Here is a 16,915-nt window from a genome sequence, read left to right on the forward strand (position 1 = left end):
AACAGGAGCTGCTGAGCTCCCTTTAATTTTACAAAATAGGGGAAAGAATAAAAATAAAAAGTTTCCTTCTGAGCCTCTACCACCGGTTTCTGCAGCACTTTGCTTTTCACTTGTGGTTTCTCACGCAGGTATTGATCAGGCCCCCCCCTGCCTGGCCAAGGTCTCCACGCGGCAGGACGAGGTGCTGCTCTCTTTGGGGAGCCACCCACCATTTGGCAGTAAGGGGAGCTTGTAACAGCCAAACCACCACGGAAAGCCCAATTACTTATGCCGTAATTCCCCAAATAAATGTTTATGGAGGGAATGTGATGGATTACTGCACGTCCACCCCATAAAGTCTTGTTGACTGCTGAAGAAGCTCCCGAGCTTGTCGAGAGGGCTTAGGGAAGGAAGAGAAATGGCTGCAGCTGCTCGCAGAGCTGCTCTGCGCCTGGGCGAAGGGACGGCAGGGCTGTCCTCACCGCCCCAATGCCGAGCTCCCGGAGCAGGAGGCGTGAGGAGAAGCAGCCCCAGTCCTTAGGTGATGAATGGGAATGCTTGCCATTCTTTTCAACACTCCAAAGGAAACCGCAGGCTCGATGTGATGCAATTCCTGCCCGGTTGGGTTGTTTATTCACACGGGGCTGCGCTGCGCTAGCACGTGGGGAAGAGAAAGTAAAAGTTCAGCTCAGCTTCGGCTCCCTTGGGATTTCTGCGCGCTTTCAGGCTCATTCAGGTCAAGGCAGGGTGTGAGTCTGGACTACGGCAGCTCTGGGGAATGGCTCTCTGTGCTCACCAGCTCTGCTGAGTAATGCGCAGAACGCAGGTGTGGGTTTTGAAGAAATCGGTTTAATAAAGGAGCTGTAACTCTTCTCCTCCTCCCCAGAAGATTTAAAATAATCTTGCTGTCCATAAAAACCAGGTTAGCTATTTTGGGTTCACGCGGAGCTAAAATGAATGCAGCAACTCTCCTGATAAGTCACTGGGTATCAATTCTTAATTGCTTGATTAATCTCGAATTTCCAGAGCTGACACTGCCAGTCCTAACACTCGACAAAAGCTACGTTTAAAGAAGAAAACACTTCCCTCTTTTGATTAAAAGCAAAAACACAAAAGCCAACCCTGCAAGTAAGTGCATGAAATTACAGAGAGGCTTGTAGCATATGTTGTCCAGAGGAAGACGGGCCATTAGGCAGAGTGCAAGTGAAACAGTCAGAGGTCCGCGATACACTGGGGGGGTGATGAATTCATTTCGGCGTATGCTTCAGCAACTCATTACGAGGCTATCTCAAGCCCAAATATTAGCCAGCTTGTATTTGCTGTATGCTTGTGTGTGCTAGGCCATGTTATTCATTTCAGTAATAAGTAGAGAGGTTTCCTTCATGGGGATTGTGACATTTCTATGTATAGAAAAGCTGTTTAATGTCAACAGTTACGGAAGGCTATACCATTGTGTGCTTTGTGTACGGCTGGACTGATAATTACCGCTGCACATACCTCCCTAAGGGTGTTGTTAAAAAATACAGGCCCAGCAAGGGAAAACATTCAAACCCATTACGGAACATTTATAAAATTGTCTGGGCTTTTATTTTTCTTATTTTTTTTTTCAGCAACGTGTGCGTGGTACATTCGGGATGGATGGCATTGCGGCGTGTCAGCCCTGCTTGGGAGCGACGGACTGTGCTGTCGGGTTCCTGCGATGCCACAACGTGATATAAAGGTGGCATGGGTGCAAGGCCAAGTTGGCTTTCCTACTGTGTTAGAAAAAGGACTTGCTTTGATCTCATTACTCTAATTAAGGAGTAATAAAGCCTCTGATTTTTATTTTTATTTTTTCACTTCAATTAACTGCTGTCTCTGGGTGACACAGACTTTTTGGAAGAGGTGAGCGCTGCCCAGGACAACAACTCAAAGGCCTGTGTAACCCAAGAGAAGGTCATGATGACAATATTAAAACACAGGAGTGGTGGCACTGCTGTCCTTACCAGATGATGAGCCAGTGACATCTACAGAAAATCCCAGTGCTAAAAGGGAAAAAGTCCGAAGGAACAAACATCCCCTGGACCCCTGTGAATACAGCACTCCTTCCATGGTCACCTGCTGGAATTTAGCGTGGTTATTTTGGTCTTCAAGTATCTCCAGCAATGGAGTAGAAAGGGAAAGTTTCCACAATGCTCAGGGCTGGGACCTATTGCTCGGCAGATGTCCCAGTCAGCGAGCAGCTAGACGGGCAGAGATGGGACATCCCAGGGGCATAGCGTCCTCATCTAATCCCTCCCTGCAGTCTCTGTTCCTTGATTGTCTTCTGTGACTCAGGTGATGGGAGCTCCTCTGAGAGGCTGCCTTGCAGATTAATGATTCCTTTGCTTCGTTTCATTTACATTGATATAAGCAGCCTTCCTCGCTCCCTGGTGCTTCTGCACCCTTGAAGTTCTCGCACACAAATCCCGTGATGCTCTTCACAGTTGTTATTTGGCCAACCTACACACACTGTAATCCCTTCCAGCTTTTTTATCATTTTATGTTCCTCTTTTTTTTTTTTTATTTCCCTCCAAGTTGTTGACATCTAGCTAGCACTGAGCTGTCCAGAACTAAACATGTCTTCAAACTGCGGTCTCGCCACTATATTAAAAAATGGGACTATTGCCTGTATCTCTGAGAAGAGGTCTCTGCCTTTACAACCCCAAATTAAATTAACTGCATGATTTTTGCTGCCGTATCACATTGCAAAAACATATTAAATCTGCTGTCTACCGTCTCCCTGAGGTCTTCTGGTATTTCTGCTTTCAGTGCTTGAGCACAGATGATTCCTCCCTTCACCTCAGTTCCTACCTTTCAGTAGCTCGAATGTTGTACCTACTGCCTTTTAGACACGTGGGATTGCTTAGGGTTCCTCGTTGAGGAGCGGCAGCGTGACTCCTTACACAGGAGTAAACGCTCTCTCTGTTTTAGCATGAAATAATTTATTTCCACCATCTCCCTCCCAGCAGTCCTATGGCAGCGTGTTTCAGTGCGATTAAAGGGTATGTTACCCTTTGTGGTTTCCAGATATTCCTGTTCATAGCTGTGCAGAGTGCTGGCCTGTGTGTTAATAATTCGCAGCAACCTGTCGGAACCTCGCGTACTGAGGATCACGGGTTGAAACTCTTTTTCTGGAGAAGGGGAAAAGCTGTTTTTTTTTTTCTTAGGAAGTTTCTGTCCCAAGTGTCAAGAATACAGATTAGCTTTTCTCTGGTTGGGAATGACATATTATAATGTTCCTTTGTGCAGGAGACATCTTTCTACGGGTGGCTCAACACTCTGAAATTAACTTCCCTGGGAAATAAGGTCTATCACAGAAATTGCCATCAGCCTCATTTTCTCTGGTACAAATGCAGAGCAACAAGAATAGAGCAGGGAAAGAAAAGGAAGTCACAAAACCAAAACACTGCTCTGTGCATCATTTTCTTCCTGGGGAGAGAGAACGAGACAAAGAAAAACAAACCCCACACGTGACAGTTGATTAGTTAATGTAGTCCTAGAAGGTACTTGAATATTATGGTTGTGAAAACAGCATAAGAATCGATACAGAGTATGTTTCATCTTATTGTATTTTACAGATAAGAGAATCTGGAAGAATCAGAGCAGGCAAGACAGTAAAAGTGTTGTTGTTGTAGCTGTGACGGTCTGAGGATCCTAGGGAAGCAAGGTTTGTGGAGAAAGGTAATATCTTTTATTAGATCAACTGATATAACTGGAAAAAGCAAACAAGCTTTTGGGCTCAGGGTCTCTTTATCAGATCTGACAGAAAGCAGCAAAATTCAAGCTAACTACAGGCTAGATGCAATTGCTCTTAGTTTAATCTAATTATATTAATCAATTTGACCACTTGAGAAAAAAAAAGGAGCACCTATGGAGTGCAAAAGGGTGTGAGCAGCAGTGACTGACAAGCTGCTAGTTCCCTGCTGGACCACTAGCGAAGAACGGGTTGTTTGTGTGGGTGACAATGGGAGAGGTCAGCAGGGAGGCTGCAGTGGGCTAGGAAAGCAACACCTCTGTTAAACCCATGAGTTTTAGTATCCAGGGGCTGACAAGTTTAAATTATGAGATTTATCTTCTGGGAGTATTTTGCAGGTCTCCTTTGGGATAAGGATTGAGGGGCGAGGGTTGTTATTTTCCGACACAACATTCTGCTAATGATGAGCTTGTGTTTTTGTCCTTTATTGGCTGCCTGTGCGCACTCATTCCAAGCTGGCAATTATTCGTTTTCACTCACATGGTTTCTGGGGGGGGTATCTCATCTGCTGGAGGAAGTGATGAACTGTAGAGATTTGGGACGGCTATGCGCAGGAACAAAGAATTTCGGTGGTTTTGCTGTGGGAAGGAGGGCATTGATTATGCCGTCTGTGGAGCGGCGCTGGCGTATTTCATGTTTGATGCTCTGGCGGGATCTGGTTCTATTTCATGTTTTCATCTGCAGATTTGCTTCCTGTAATGAGCTGGGAAAGGGAGAGGCTGAAGGTTAGGAGGAGAGGCAGTGGGGAAAAAATCTTTCAAATGGAGATCGCCATTTAAAAGATTAATTTATGTGTGGATTTTAACATGTAATACTATCGCTATCAGGGAAATGTGGTCGCGGGAGGGGGGAATGTTACAGTAGACTCTAAAATTAAGAGCAGAAAAGCAAATTGGCAGCGAGCTCATGTGGTCAGAGACTTTGCCAGACCTTTTTAACACTGGTCGCATTGGACAAACACCACATAAAATCTGATTCCCCGAAAAAAAATGACTTTCTAAAAGTGCTCTGGCTGCTGTTGTGCCTTTATCGCAGTAGGCAGGTAGGCGTTGTGCCAAAGCGTGACCTTGCTGGCAGAGCAGCCACCAGCGCTCCCCTCAGAGCAGGTGGAGGAGTTTTGGCAGGGCTGGATGAGTCTCACGGCTCCTTGGTGTGCTTTGGGTGGCCGCCGAGCCCCTCAGCTTTACTGGGGTGGTTTTAGGGCCTGAGAGCTCTGGCGGAGGCTCTGGCTCGTGGGGTGCTGTGTTGTGGTGCCTAGAAAGCTGGCCTTGGTGTAACAGCAGCCTTGGGGATCGAGCTGAGGGGAAGCTGCTCGTTGTGTTTGTGGCTGCACTCGATGAAGGGTTCCCATTTTTCTGAGCTGCCCCCCGACCCCCAACTCCCCCCCCCCCCCCCCCCCAAAATCACACACAAAAAAAGGAGCCGGCACAAGGGCCAGCAACTCCCGCGGGGCTCTGCCACCCGGCCCCGCCGGGGGAGCGGCGCCAGGCCCTGAGGCACGGGGCCTGGCCCGGCCCTGCCCCGCCGCCGGAGCCCGCCCCCGAGCCCCGCTCCGCTCCGCGGCCCCGCCGCGGGACCCTCCCCGCCCGCCGCTCCTCCTCCACCGCCGGCAGCCACCTCGAAGGGCGGGCGGGGAGAAATAAATAATAAATAAATAAAGCTTAAAAAAAAAAAAAAAAAAAAAGCCGACACCCCCGGCGGGTCACATGACGTGAGAGGATCCGTGCCCCGCTCCCCGCCGCGCAACAAAGAGCCGGGAGCCGGGAGCCGGGAGCCCCGCGGGCCGGGCCGGGCCGGGCCGTGCCGCCATGGCACGGTGAGGGGCGGCCCCGCCAGGTGAGCGGGGGGACGGGGATGGGGGCGGCGGGGCCGGGGCTGGGGCCGGGGGCGGGTCCCCCCCTTCTCCCGGCGGGAGGGGACTTTTTATTCCCTTCCCTTCCACCCCCCCCCTCCCTGGGTTTGTTGTGGGTTTGGGGACGGCAGCCGCGAAACCATCCCCCCCCCACCCCATATCCCCTATATCTATGGGGGCCCCACGCGCGCTGTGGGGTGCCTCGATCACGGGCTCCGTGGGTGTCCCAGCCCCCTTGCTCTGCTGCTTGCTTCCTTCCCCACCCGTGGATGCTTTATGGGGAGCGCCGTGCAGCCCCATGCCTCGCTGCCCCCTCCCCGCATGCCCCCCAGCCCTCCCTGACCTTTTGGGATGAGCGTTAGGGTGATCCCACGTCCTGCTAAGGCACCGTCCCGGCACCGGCTGCCTTTTCCCTGGGATGTACGTGCCCGCCAGGACCGTGACTGGAAGTTGTGGACGGTGCCCGTGGGTGACACGCGGGTGACGCCGTCCTCCGGCGACAAAGGCTCAGGGCCGGAGACCCCGCTGGGAGCGGAGACGGTGGCGTGGCCGGAGCTGGCGTCGGAGGCCGGCTGCTTGTTGGTGTTGGTGGTGTTGTTGTTGTCGTTCTCCTTTTTCCATTTCCTCCTCGGCCCGTGACCCTCGCTGCCGTGATACTGAAATAATCCACGCCTGAGCTCGGCCAGCATCTTCCTCGTGCGCGGGGCGGCCGCGTGCCCCGGCTCCGTCCAGCTGGGAGTGCCCCTGGGACGGTGGTGGCTTCCTTCCAGCGCTTATCTTGGCTTGTGGGGACCGGGGAGAAACCGCGGCTCCCTTCCAGGGGAAGGCGCTGGGCTGGCCGTGCTGGTGCTAACTAACGCTCTTTAAATCAGAATTCAAAACAAGCGAAGCTAAGGGGCGAGGAGGAGCAAGCCACCGCTGTCCCCTGCGTGCCCAGTGCCTCCGAGGGCAGGACCAAGCCCTGCTGATGCTGCCCTGTTCAGGGCCAGGGCATCCAGCGCTCAAGGACTGAGAGCTGCCCCCTTCGTGCTGCCCATGCTTTGCGACTTGCTTGGGGTGGCTCTGGGGTCCTCAGCAGCACTCTGCAGGGTGGCCCCGATGTGCAGGGTTATGCACTTCTTCGTGGAAGCTTGGGCCTCGAGTTTATTTGTAATGGAAGCTACAAATCTTATCCAGCGTGACTTCAGTTATAGCAGTAAATGCTCCAAACTTGGGGCAAAACGGTGAGCAGGGAATACTGATTGTGAAGGCTTGTTTTTTTCCCCCCAGCCCTTCTTTATCTACAGTACCTATCCTGGCTCCCTTCCCTCTGCAGGCTGTTTCTTGGTCGAGGGGGAGGGATGGACCAGGGGAGAATCTGTCAATAGCCAGCTCAGCTTCTGCTGATTAGCACTGAAAATATGACTGTTTTTAATGTAAGCAGCTGTGCCACAAGGGCCTGGACTGGGATCCTGACAGTTTGCTTCGTGTGGGTCATTAGCTGCCGTGGAAGACTAATGGCTGTGGCTGCCAGCTTGTGTCCTTACAAAATAAGGAGGAAAGGTTGGTTTTTCCCCTAGACGGGGCGAGAGGTTTGAAGTGAAGATTAGTTTGTCTGTCCCTTCCCTTTAAAAAAAAAAAAAAAAAGCACAGTACATTTTTGAAACTGAGTCATCGGGTAGAATTTATTTCAAGTATTTTTAAGCTATTGTGAATTTGATGCACTCTGGCCATATGCTCGCTGGAAACTGCAAGACAGCCTCGCTCAGGTTTGCTCTGTCTGGGCTCAGAAAGGTAATGAGGGAGCCTCTGGCTGTGCGCCTTTCATATCTGGGCAGGCCAGAAGGGGCTTGAAAGGGCAGGGACGACGGCCAGGAGACAGCCTGCCTGCAGAGGTGGTAAAGGAGCGGCGCAAACTCTCCAGCCCTCTCTTCAAGCCCTTGAAGGGTGAGCTGGCAGTGGGCAGGAGCAGGGGGGATGCTGTGCTCAGCCTTCCCGTCCCTCCAAGCTCCACTTCTGCAGCGGGGCATCGCAGGGTCCGGTGCGTGGCCCCCCCGGGTTCGTTCTCTGTCGCGGAAGTCATAGCGGAGACGCGCGGCTTCGGGAGCGGTTATTAGTGTCGGATGACCTGGCTGGGATTGTGTAATGACACCGTAGAAGAGATAAAAGGTTTTATATCCTACAAACTTGGTTCTCGCTTCAGGTTGAGCTGCAAGGCTTTTGAAAATGCGCGAGTTTGACGGCTCGCTGGTAGCTGCAAATAGGTGCAAACGTTAATCGCTTGAAACAAGTCCTTAAAAATAAGAACAAACACAGTTGTAGACTATAGGCAGGAAAGTGAAAAGAAGAGCTAATTACTTTTTTTTTTTGTATATTTTTTTAAATGACGTCTAATCCTGCGTGTATGGTTCTGCGAGTGACCCAGCAGCTCCAGCAGTTTATTCATTTATTTAAAACAGCTTTGTAGTTCACCTTGAAAACCACTTCCTGCCATATGGTTATATTATTTCCCTATGCCACATTTTTTGCTAATTATCAAGACCATTTGCTTTAAAATAGGTGTTTTTAATTTCACAGCCTTGTCTGCCTCTCCTGCTTGATCCTGCCCTGGAGTCAAGAGGCTGTGTCTGTTCATTCTCCATGGCAACGGGCTGTGATTTACTTATTTCAATTTAATTAAAAAGCAGCTATCAAATTCTAGGCATCTTATATGTTCCTTATATTAGAAAAATATCAGCAGCTCAGTCTCCGCCGCAGATCTCCCGGGCTCAGAAATGAAATTCTCAGCCTGAGCCCATCCTATCTCCTCCGGTCCATCCCTTTTGGAAGAGTTTGGGAGAAGGAAGGGTGCTGGGGCCTGGCCGGAGGTCGAGGGGATGGGATGGTGGTGGTGATGTAGGTCCGGTTGTGGAGGTCTGGACGTGGGGGTCTGGTCATGGAGGTCCAGACTCCAGCAGGCCACCTCTCCAGTCCTCCTGTCATCCTACAGCTGCTGGGAGGTCTTGGGGCTTGCTGTGGTAGTGTGGGCACCCCAGGCTGTGTCTGGAAGGGGCACACGGGTTGTGAGGTCTGCGTGTGGAGTCCTTGCTGGGCCAGGTGCCTCCTGCAGCAGCTGCATCTTCGCAGCCGCTTTCTGTGGTAGTGCTGGGCTGCGATGGCGTTGTGGGACCGGGTGGAATAGGCACCAACTTCTGTACTTGCTGCAGTGAAAATGCAGGAAATGGCAGCCGTGATAGAAATGGGTTGACATTTACCAGCTCTCCCTGCGTGAGAGATCTTACACTTCCAAATCTCTTGTGTCGGCTTTATTTCAGTTGGTTTTTGGGCCGTCTTGACACCTATCTGTTCTTTGATGCGTGCACGATACGGCTTCTGGTTTTAAGCTAGTCAAGTAGAGAAGCCCCCAGTGCCCCATTGGTTTAAGCACGCTTGGTATTCGTATGCAGGCTAGAAACGAATTTAATCCTAAATCAGTTTTCCAAGGGCTATGGTTGTACAAAAACCAGCCCGTGTCAGTCAGGGATACGGAAACACGTAGCTGTTGGCTGAAGAGGGGAAGGTGTCAAGACAGGACCGCTGGGGAGGATGGAGGAGGGTGGATTTACTGACCCGGTGGTGTTAGGTTTGCTAGCAAACGTGATTAAGGAGTGCCAAAATTAACACTGCTTTTGCCTCTGGCACCGGTGCCCCGCTCTGTCACAGCGCTGAGACCCCTGAGGCCTGCGCAGGTGACTGAGGCCGCCGCTGGCCTGTGTGTGGAGCCGTGGAGGGAGGCGAGCTGGCCGTGTGTGGTTATTACACCTGAAGGAGCAGTTAGCCTCACAAGAGTGCCTCTGCTTTCTATTTTTTTTTCCTCTCTTTGGCGGTGCTACTCCCAGTGCTTTTTCCAAGTCGCGGGTGGCGATTTTAGCAGCAGGCCCAGGTCCTGCGGAAGCCCGTGAGGCCGTGACGAAGCGCTGGGCTCTCTCCTGGCTGGCGTATTTCCGCTGGCAAAGCAATACACACGGAGTTTCTAGCTGCAAATCCTCTGCTCCTGGTCATTGTGCATGAACCTAATAAAAACTGAATAAAACCAAAAGGCAGCACCCCAAAGCAGGCGTTTATTTGTTGCTGCACCTCAGCAGATAGGTTAAGGAATTGACATCCCACTGGTGATATCCCTAACCCTCCATTGCTGGTTTTACTGGTGTGCAGGCATGATCTGTGTTCTTTAAGGGTTTGTCTGCTCCTCTTCCTTACCCAGCTTTGAAGCAGACCTCGCTGATATTAATTTCTGTGTAGACTGTATCCTCCTCATCTATAAAATAAAGGGAATGCTTCATACAAGCAGCTGTGAAGTTGCATTTATTGTCTGTAAATTGCTTTTAGTAATTGAGCTGAGGAGGTGGAAGGGAAGAAAGACTGAAGTAATGTGAGCTTGATTTTATTTTTTTTTTAAATCGAAGAGAACTGCATTATTTTGTTGATCTGATGTAGAAGGAAAGAAAAATGCTGTAGCACAAGCACCCTGAAACTAATTGTTAAATTTGTAATGGAAACAGACATTTCTGAGCATAGTGATGAAGGCAGCCATCTTGTTTGATATTAGGAGCCCAATTTAAAAAGAGGCAGAATTATTATTGGAGATCCTGCAGTACCACCCATATTTTTATCTGGTTTGGGTCTGCTCAGTTTTAATGTTAGTCTTTTACCTTCATGGCTGCCTTCACCATCCAGTTCAGGAACGCTACTGCTAGGTAGAGCCTAGTAACAGGTAAAACTTCATGTTTTAGGGTTATTAGCAAACGTATCTATTGCAGGCTTTGTGACTCGACCGCTTCTGTTGTGCTGGCCGGTGTCCTTGCCTGGTGGCACCACAGCTTCGTGCAGGGCAGGGTGGGTTTTGTTGCTGTGGCTGAACCAGTCTGGCTGCTGGCTCTGTCCAGGAGGGGTGGTCGTGCCTTGCCTTGTGCTGCTCTGGTGCTGCACGGGTTTAGTTTGTGCAGCTTTCAGAAACCTGACTTGGCTGAAAATATTTAGGAAAAAAAAAAAAAAGAGCTGAACCTGCTCACCAGGTTCAGGCTAGTACCAGAGCTGCTGTGAGGGAGGGGCGAGATTTGTGTTGCCAGAAGTGAAAGGTAGGGAATGAAAGAAAGGTGGAAGTGGGGCCCCCCTCTTTTGGCAGCGGTGAACTGTTAGCCTGGTTCAGCTGTAACGTGAAACCTCGCCCTCAATCTTCCTTCTGCTCCCTCCCTTCCCCTCGCTCCTCTCATTCTTTCTCTGGGATCAACTCGTGTGTGCTTCCAGATGCTGATCCCATTTCCAAGCTGTGCTTTCCAAAGGGAACAGGAAAAGGTTGAGTTTCACCACCTCCCCAGGAGAAGAGCCCGCTGCTGTTAGGGTATTTGCTAACAGACAGAGCCTAAGGATATGAAAGGGCTTAGAGAACAGTAGCTGTAGCCCTCCCCTAGGAGAGGGCAGCTGTGGGCTGTGGAAGAGCATCGCCGTGTGTGGCGATGGTGCTGCTCAGGCAGAGCTGGTGGGACCAGGCAGTCCTTGAGGTCTGGGATGAATGGTAAGGGCAGGGGGATGTCTGGAGAGCTTTCTGCACATCTGTGGTGAGCCAGGTCCGCAGATGGGTACCGCGCTGCCAGAAAAACACCCCTCCATCTTTCAGACATCAACCGTGGTTGCCCCAGAGGCAACCGCTCTAATAATTTTCAGGCGCCAGCAGGTACTGGGAAAGCCTTGTGGGATGCTGCTGAGGCAGCTCAGAACAGTGTCATCGTGCTCTAGGGATGAAACCAGGGGTGAGCAGAAGCTCAGACATCAGCCTGCTTGGGTGACCTCGGCAGGGTTCCTTCAGCGCGGGGCTTTGGTAGCAGCAGGGGATGCAGCTGGGCTGCACGTGTATGTGTAGGGCAGTAGGCAAAGCTCCTTGGGAAGGGGCCAAGGAGAACTTTGCTTCCACTGAATGATGCAAACAGTATTTCTGCCTCAGCTTTGCTTTTGTTTTTGGTGTTTCTGCCTCATCCCTCACTGATGGCAGGGAAGAGGCACATGTGGCCCACGTGTATACTTAGCAGGGGCACGGCGCAGGTCAGGGCGTGCGTTGGGGAGGTGAGATGGAGGCGCCTCGTGGCCTTTGTTGATTGCTTTACGACTAAAGGAGCAGATACGTGTCCGTCTACTGAATTTTATAAAGCTTGGAGGTGAAGATGATGCCACTAAAGAGTTGTTTGCCAAAAGCAGCAGGGTGCAGGGTGCCCATGTGTGCATGGACCGACTGAGGGAGGGACAGGTTGCAATTGGTGTGTTGCACACGTTGGAGATGTTTGTGCAGCCATTTCCAGACAGAAATAGGGAGGGATGGGGGAATTCACTCCAACTTGAGAGTTGTTAGAGTCTTGTTTCCTGCTGCAGTTTTTTTTTTTTTTTTTAAGCCTAAATTCTTCTCATTGGAATTTGAAGACATTATGGGAAGAGAAGGATTATTGTGGGGTTGCGTTGCTTTACATGGGAAGATTATACACTGGGTGGCTGTTACAGTGGGTTTGTTCCAGGGATGGAATGAATAAAGGAAAGAAGCAGTGTATTGATATCAAATAATGGTGCCACTGGATATGCTGAGCACAGAGTGCCTTTGTTTTCAAGGATATGTTTTTATAAATCTGACACACTTATAAGCCAGCTGCACTATTAAGAACAAACAAAAAAAACCCACCCCACATTTAGAAGAGTGGGGCAGCAGAGAAAACGCTGTAAGTAACCTCATTGCGAGGTATGTTTTTCTTTCACCCCCTTGTGTGCAGACTCGGGGAAGATGCTGGTGAAGGAGCTGGATAGTCGGGGTCTTAGGAGCTGCCGTTGATCTGGCTGATGCAGTGGGTATCAGGTGGGGGCTGTGTGCAGGTGTGGAGGCTGCTTGCGCCTTCATCTCTGCAGTCTGTTATTTTTTTTTTATACCTTCTGGATAGAGATATGTATCCTGGCACTTTTGCCTTCCACCTACATCTCTTTCTCATCTCTTGTAAATACTTGCTGATTTTTGTTGCTGTTCTGGCAAATCTTTCCATTGTACTTGTCATGGGTGACTCTCTGGTGCTGCTCAGCCTGGCTCGTGATCACGGGTGTTTCTGCACGCCAGCCTTCTCCTGCATCTTTCTGCTGAGTTTTCATCTTATCTGTCCAGTTTGGGGCCTTTGTGGTTGCAGTGGTTGCTCTGGTGCAGGTGAAGGCACCGCAGCTGACTCCAGCAATGCTCCAGTTGCCTTGCACATGGTGGCAAAATGCAGTAGAGGAGCAGCCGTGTTCGAAGCCACCGTGTCCTCACTCTGGAAATGGTGTTACGGTGCCAGCAGAAGACATCCTTCTGTGGTGGTTCCCAGCCAGGAAATGCCTAAAAAAAGCTGTCCCTGAGGGTGAGAGGAAAGCCCGCTAGGTCTGTGCTATAATTAATTGCCCAGATACCACTGGAGGAGCAGCTTGGAGGAGGGAGCTCATGCATGAGCCGGGTGTGGTGTAGAGAGGGAAATGGGAATTTCCTGACTCTTGTTTGCGAAGCTTCAAGTATAGAAGGAATTTCAGCCATAATAGGTGGAAAGAAGGGCTAAAATTAATAGGTAGTTCCATCTTCTTTTGCACTGCACGCTCCTGGCTAGTGTTAGTTGAGCATCACTTGAAGCAGCGCAGAGCCTGCTTGGGACCTGAAGACATTAAGCAGAGAGAAGGAGTGAATCTGATTAGCCCTGCTTTTCGTGCATTAAGCTGAAAGACCGAGCGAGATGTGATTGCAAACAGATAATAGCAGCGTGCTCGTGCGGCACCGCCGTGACCCAGCGTATGGGGTGATGGATCTAACCACGCGATGGAGTCATTTCGTGTAATACAAGGCGCTTGTTTTTACCTTGCAGTTTCTCTTGGACTTTCTCACCGCCCTGCTCGTTGCTGACTGCCATTTTGAGCTCGGCCCCCTGCAAAGTGTCCTGTTGAGCGTCCTGTGGCTCTTGTAGCCAGAGGGCAGGAGGGAAGGGGAGCTGAGGCTGGGAAGCCTGAGCCATTTCCCCTCATATTTCCAGGAATAATGGGAGTCGCAGCTGCTGCTGGGACGTGTGAGGGCTTCTGTGGTCTGTGAGCACTCTGAAAGCGCAAGTGTTAGGGTTTGCTGGGGGAAGGTGCTACGACCTTAAAGCCCAGGTGTCTCTCAGTGCTACTTATAAATAATAAATAAAAGCTGGCTTTGCTCTGCTGCAGGCCTTCGTGCCCGCTAAAGGCTGCTACACCAGCTGCTTTCTTGGCGCGCTAGCAGCGATCCCAGAGGTTTCTCTCCAGAAGGAGCCAGGCCACGGCACACCTGCGCCCTGCTTTGAGTCAGCGGCTGCCTCAGCAGCCCGCGAGGCTGGGGAGTGGGTGTAGCCTTGCCCCGCAGGCGGGTGTTTTTGCCTCGACATGAGCTTTTCCTTGGGCTCTGGGCTCTTCCTGTTCTTCCCCGTCATCCTGTTCCCTCACAAAGCCCTTCTGGTGCTATCGCCTCGCTGGCCTTGTGAAGGGGATTCCCGCTGGAGCTCCTCCGGGCGCACAGTGCCCTGCGGGCGGGTGAGCTGCTTCCAGCCCCAGGCTGCTCCTCCTCAGGGGAGAGCTGGTGGGGGCTGCAGTCAGGGGGCCGAAGCAAAATGTAAAAGATGTGGGCAGAGCAGAGCTCGCCGTGAAATGTCTGAACAGAGCAGCGCGTGTGGGGCGCTCACGTGCGTCTGTTTGTGTTTTAGGGCCCGGCGGGGCAGGGCGTGCCGTGGTCCTGCGACCTTCTCTCAAACTGCCTTTCCTGCCCGTGGGGGGACTTCCATGTCCTTCCCCACGACCTCCCCGGGGCAGCTCTCAGCACTGAGCCCTGGCTGAGGTCCCAGCGGTGCGACCGGCCTCCTCCATGCCCAAATACACGGGAGGGAGGTACCGCCTTAGGCACCCTACACATCCAGCCAGAGGCATCTATGTGAAGGCCAGGCCTTGTTGATGGCACGGACTGGTCCCTCGCTGCCCTAGCGGTGTCACCTCAGCACACAGCTTCTGGTGGTCCCCGGCTGTCCGGGGGGTGACTGCCCACAGCACAGGGTGCCGGGAGGAGGAGGTGTCGGCAGTCAGGAAAAACGTGTCAGGTACCGGAGAGGGTAATGAACATCTCCTCTCACCACTCTCCCCACGCATCAAAGCACACTTAAAAAAAAAAAAAAAAAAAAGAAAAAAAAAAGGGAGAGACAGAGAGAGAGCGCTCATCTTTGACCCCCATTAATGGCTGTCTCGGTCTGTGTATGAGTTTTACGAGCCTGCTGCTGCTCCCACAGAGTTTAATTATTTAGCGCGTGAGGCAGAGGCTCGTGCTCTCCCCGCTGAAGTCCCAGGGTTCAGGGCCCTCTGGCAGGCCGGCAGGGCTGCTCACAGAGGCAGTGGGGCTGGGCATGGCGCCTCGTGCTCCACAGATCCTAATGGACATGTGAGCTGCAGCCATACAGCCCTGGTGGGGCCGGCAGGCTGTCCTGCAGTGTTGGAACAGGAAAATCCCCCCTGGGGTGGTGCCGCCTCGTACCTTGGCTGGTCCTGAGGGCTTGCGGTGCTCATCAGCACTGAGGTGAAGCTGGCGCAAGGCTGTTAGTGGGGGCTTGTTTCAGAGCAGGAGTGGTTGATGTTGGTGGGTCTAGGTTTGGCTGGTAGCAAAACGAATTCACGGGCAGGCTGGGAAGCCTCGTGTAACGTGGCGGGCTCCCGCTGCCTTTCCCTTAGCAAGCCCGCTGCTGGTGGAAGTGCCAATGGCAGCAGGCACCTGGCAGGAGGATCGCCTGGCGTGCCGCTGCTCCTGAGGGCTGAGCTCCTCGTGCGTGCTGGGGCTCGCTCTGCGCTGCCTGCTGCCGTTCCTTGCCCCCGAGCTCAGGGACCACTCGAACCTTCGCCTCTCACATCTTCTCTCCTGCCCCCTCCTGCCTCATCTCCCCTTTTCTGCCACCGCAGGGGCCAGCACACACTCTTGCTTGCATGCTGATGGGCTCCTGTGCCATCCCTATTTGGCATGCTTTGTCTCTTCCCACCCCTTCCCCTCTTCCTATTTTGTTTCCCTTGGTACGGGACTGATGTTTCACGCCGTGGTGGGAGCCCGGGTTGGGCTGAGGTGGCAGAAAGAGGGCGGAGGGGAGGAAGGGACTTACACTGGTAGATGCCAATTTCTGCCACCAACTAATTCTTTAATCTGTTGGTAATTACAGACCTAGCTACATCAGCTGGATATGCTAGACAAATGCCAGGTGCTCTGTGTCCTGTCTCCATATTCTACTCTGTTTTTCTTTTTTTTTCCTCTGAAAATTAATAGGATTCTGCCCATTGATGATTAAAACATCGCCTGGAGTTTTGGAATGGATCGGATGCGTCAGTCAGATGCTACCACATTGCGCCCGAAGAGAGGAATGCCATCCAGCTGGGGGTAGGATCCGTTTCTTCTTTCCCCCCATCATTGTTTAGAGTTACTGAAAACCTTCTTTTTTTTTTCTTTTTTTCTTTTTTTTTTTAATGCAGGAATTTTTACTAGAAAATGCTAGCTTTTAAAATGGATTACTTTATTGTTGGAAAAATTGCTGCTTTCTCTTCTGTCTTGGTATGGAGCAATGTCGTGCATCTAATTTTCAAAATGCGATCAGTAAGCTTGAATCTTTGTGGGGTTTTGGCAGAGAAAAAATTTCCAATATTGTTGGAGGGAATTTTTGTGCTTTAAATGAAAAGCAAATCTATTCTGGTTACTAAGAGATAAAAATAATTTAACTTTTTGGAAAAAAAATGTCAAAGTTCAGTTCATTTGTCCCAGTTCTAGAAATCAATGTAAAATAGACCAATACCCCTCCGTAAGCCATTCTCCTTGCAACAGGGGAGAGGAAGGAGAAAGCCATCTGTAGGAAGCCGCATCTTTTTATACGCTGCTTTACAGGTTGTTGGCTGCTGTGGCAGCAGGTACAGCATGAAACCTGGAAGGAGATAAAAGGTCTGGGAGAACGGGAAGCCGGAGCCTTGCACGCTTACAGCATGGGGTCCCTCCAGCCCGAGCAGCAAACCAAAGTGGCTTTTTGGCTCTCTTCCACGTGGTAGCGTGCAGTGCCCATTATCCCCGACTGGCACGGCGCTCGGCTGTCTTAGCAGAGTGGCTGCAGAGACAAAACACTCCTCCAGCTCTCAGAAGCAGGGTGGGCTGCCCTGGTCAGGAAGGAGAAGCGTGTTAGGGTTTGTGTCCAGAAATAACGTTGCTCCCGTGGCACTCGCTTGAAATGCAGAGTTCCTGGTGTTCTGTGTTGCTTTCCCATTCTCGTTGAAATTCCTTT

The 16,915-nt window shown here is 51.4% G+C and overlaps 1 protein-coding gene and 1 long non-coding RNA gene across 2 annotated transcripts in view; one reads left to right on the forward strand and one right to left on the reverse strand.

The window, feature by feature from the left end:
- Window positions 1-261: 261 nt before the first annotated feature.
- Window positions 262-6,417, reverse strand: LOC137849449 (uncharacterized). Its single transcript, XR_011091879.1, has 2 exons — window positions 5,950-6,417; window positions 262-4,457 (listed from the first exon to the last, which is right to left on the reverse strand). It is a non-coding gene; the product is annotated as an uncharacterized lncRNA (long non-coding RNA).
- The window catches only part of TCF20 (transcription factor 20), a 112,100-nt gene continuing 100,589 nt past the window's right edge, over window positions 5,405-16,915 (forward strand). The window contains exons 1-2 of the mRNA XM_068669028.1: window positions 5,405-5,590; window positions 15,919-16,029. The gene's annotated coding sequence lies outside the window, so the exon portion shown is untranslated. The remainder of the gene's footprint in view (window positions 5,591-15,918; window positions 16,030-16,915) is intronic.

The sequence above is a fragment of the Anas acuta genome, chromosome 1 (genome assembly GCF_963932015.1).
Source record: "Anas acuta chromosome 1, bAnaAcu1.1, whole genome shotgun sequence".
Lineage (NCBI taxonomy): Eukaryota > Metazoa > Chordata > Aves > Anseriformes > Anatidae > Anas > Anas acuta.